A 3669-nucleotide genomic window follows, 5' to 3' on the forward strand; every position below is an offset into this window, starting at 1 on the left:
AAAATATAGAAAAAGAACGACGGAAAGCATTTTCCGAGAGCGCGAGGAAATATCGGAGATTTTCGATATTACGGCGGTGACTTCTGTCCCGGAACCAGAGCAAACCCATCTTAAGGTAGTCCAAATCGAAGGCATTTTACGTGGATTGTATGGTACACTCCATAGCAAGCACGAAACCCGGGTCGAATTACTCGCCCGTTTAAAAGGATGAAACGCGAGGCGAGGCCGACGGCGACTTACAATTAGTCTAATTATATCTGAAATTTCATCTACCGACATATTTCAGTCATCTGCCTCAACCCCGTTATACTTGAGAATATATTTGAGTTGGCGAACAATGCGTACGCGCGCAGTCGGATTTATCTGAAAGTTCACGTAACTGTACTGTGAATATAACCCACCAGCATCCCGACGCATCAGAGGAAATGCGCGCAATTTATCTGGCATCCGTAAGCCGTGCTCCATAATCTCTTATGTAGTCGAAGAAGATTGGGGCGACTTCATTATTTCCCGTCACTCAGCCATATCCTTGAATCTCTTCATACGAGCATCCTCCGTAACACGACCAGGCGCACATCGACATCCGTGATCCATTCAACAACGAAAGCAAAGCAAATGCACTTCCTCGCTTAAGACATTCGTCGCGTCCTAATTGGCAATTCGTGATGCCGCTCGAGATCGCGAGATCTTGAGCAGCGAAACTTGGGATAAGGGACGCATGCAACGGTGATCTAATATCGCACAAAAGGACTATCCGAGAAACGAGCGAAAAGACTCGTTCCAATCGATCAGGGTGAACCGCGTAACTCGCAACTCAGGAGACTGTCGAAGGAAGGCCGATTGACAATGTCACGGAGGTAATAGGGAATTATTTTTATATACAAGCGCGACGATAATCAAGTTCGTTGAACAGATACTTCTCGTGAAAACAATAATACGCTCGCAATACTCGATTGTATGATGTCGGTGTAACATGTGATTTTCAGCGAGACGAGCGGATGGAAGAATGAAATAGAAAGAAAGAGAAAGAGAGAGAGAAAGAGAGAGAGAGAAAGAAATCTGAGTGAGAGAGAGAGAGAGAGAGAGAGAGAGAGAGAGAGAGAGAGAGAGAAACGAGGGAAACAGCACTTTTGTTCGGATAATCGTCGAACCGGTTTTTCCTGTCACGATTTTTCCATCAGGGCCGATTCGCCGTCGATCTGACGGTTTCCCTAACGCGAGGAAATAAAACGTATTTCTATTTGTGTGTAATCTTGTAAGCTCTGTAAAGTTTTGGGTGTACGTGTACGTGTCTATAACCCTTTTGTGCGTGCGATAAATAAATACCGTGCTCGATGGAGGGGAACCGGAAAACAGAGCGATTGCCGTAAACGGTCTCAGCGAATCGAAGTTGCCCAAGTTCCCTGATTGCCGTATTTTTCGCGAGGTAATCTGTTTTATCGGTCTTTTCGGCAAAGTTGTTCGATAAATTTGCCTCTGGACTGGAATATCGATCGATTGGATATTCCATGGAAACAAAAATCTTTACAATCAGGCCTGTATCTGATTTGAAAAGAAAAAGTGAAGTACTTGAAAAGCAATAAGAGCAAGATTAAGTGAGGTTGCTTCAGTTCTTTTATCTCCGTTAATTCAGTGATATTAGCTGACGAGAAGCTCGCTGGGTGTAGAAAGTCAAATGTATTAAAATATTAGAGCGCGCGTCGGTGTAAAGAGCAAAAAGATAAAAAAAGATGTATAGTAGACGAGATATTTATCGTTGACAAGAGCAACTTGTGTCTATTTTCGATAAAAAGGTAAAAACGTAGTTGAACCAGGCGAGCCATATATGCCTCTGTGTCTACATCTGGAGACTTTTCCGCCGAGGCTAACATCACTGCCGGTCAGCCCCTCCAGGCACACGATGATAAACGAATATAAAAAAACAGAAAATAAATACAGTAAAACACATTTACATAAAAGAAAAATGAGCGCACGAGGATTACCTACCGTTGTTCTAGCCAAGAGTTTGTATAGTAGACAAATAAGACGAGCCGAAAAGTTATAATATTATATCGGGAGTAAAAAAAAAAAAAGAAAAAGAGAAGAAATATTATGTAATAGGCCACGCACGCAGTGCTACGACCGTTACTTTTAGATAAGTGTACATACATACACGTCGCGTTACGTTGAGCGTATACGACAGCGACTCGTCCTCGCCGATCGACAAAGAACGCGAGAGAAGGCGAGACTCTGACGTCGCGTCGTCTACGTGAAGAAGAGACTTTATATTACGTTGGCTGCGTTCCAAACTTCGCCCCGGAGAGGTACGAATTTAACAAGCCGCAAAACAAGGCACGAAATATGGAGAGAATGTATAATACTCGGACTACAGATCCATGTAATTCCCTCTAGTAATTTATATGCGGCTATCCATTACACTCGTGGCCACATTAGGCAAAAAAAAAGTGTCAACTTTTGCGGACCTAAGAGATTACAAGAAAGTTTCTCGGAGATAAAAAGGAAAAGAGAAAGAGCGAGAAATGTCCAAAAACTTCAAGGAATACACGTAAAAGTTTCGTGATAAATAAGGGGAAGTCCCTAATTGGATATCGTATGCCTTATTGAATTATTGTTATATATACGTATATAAAAGCCCGACATTTCGCTTGAGAATTATGATGACGTTATGAGAAAGTAGTCGTCACGAGAGGCGAAGTTCTAGAACGCGGCTGTAGGAGAATAAAACAGAATTATTACTATCGCGAGGTGTGCGTTTTGCTATACGTCAACACGCTGATGAATTTGTTCCAATTCATTTCTTCTATCGAGACACCTACCTGTCATTTTTCTTTCTAACAAATAATATAAAAACGAATATAGAAAAAAAAAATCTATTTAAAATTCCTTCGAGAAAGTCCTGCATTTAATACAAATAACTACGCGTCACGTATTTCTGTCGTAGCTGTCAATCCGCGCAATATCGCATAAGTGAAGTATATATTTCTCACGAGCATTTTTAAAATTAACGAGATGCTTAATGCAAAATTCTCAGCGGTGTATGGCGTACAGCATGTCGCCCCGTAGTCGCGTTGTAAGACAAGGAGCTTGAAAACTTGTGAGTGCTGCCGAATTGCCAAATGTAACAATCAAACAGTGTCTAGTTGAAATCTAAAATTCAGAAAAAGCCGAGGATAACGTATGCGGAGATATATATATATATATATATATATATATATATATATATATATATATATATATATATATATATATATATATATATATATATATATATATATATATATATATATATATATATATATATATATATATATATATATAAATAGGGCGAGTGCGAGACTTTTTAGAGACTGTACAAGAACGAGTCCGTGTCGATTGATTTTAGCATCTAACGTTCGTACAATCACGTGAACCTTTTCTCGGTGCCTTTCTGCTGCACTTCTTCCATCATCGTTTAGAAAAATATACACTCTCTCACTACCCCCATCAACCATTTTCCTCTCTATCTATCTTCATTTATACTGACTCCTTTTTAGGAGTGTTTCCGTGCGACGCCGCAAAGAAACTGAATGTATTAAAGTGAAATCTGCTGATTTCCTTGTTTCAAGAGTTTCCTTTTTTTAATTCTTTGATCTCAAGCCAAAGTCGGATATTAAAAATGATTTTAATTAA

At 39.9% G+C, this 3669-nt stretch overlaps 1 protein-coding gene across 1 annotated transcript in view; it reads left to right on the plus strand.

The window, feature by feature from the left end:
* Positions 1-3669, plus strand: part of LOC108754738 (kynurenine/alpha-aminoadipate aminotransferase, mitochondrial-like) — a 21258-nt gene that overhangs the window by 6439 nt on the left and 11150 nt on the right. The window lies entirely within an intron of this gene.

The sequence above is a fragment of the Trachymyrmex septentrionalis genome, unplaced genomic scaffold (genome assembly GCF_001594115.1).
Source record: "Trachymyrmex septentrionalis isolate Tsep2-gDNA-1 unplaced genomic scaffold, Tsep1.0 scaffold80, whole genome shotgun sequence".
NCBI lineage: Eukaryota > Metazoa > Arthropoda > Insecta > Hymenoptera > Formicidae > Trachymyrmex > Trachymyrmex septentrionalis.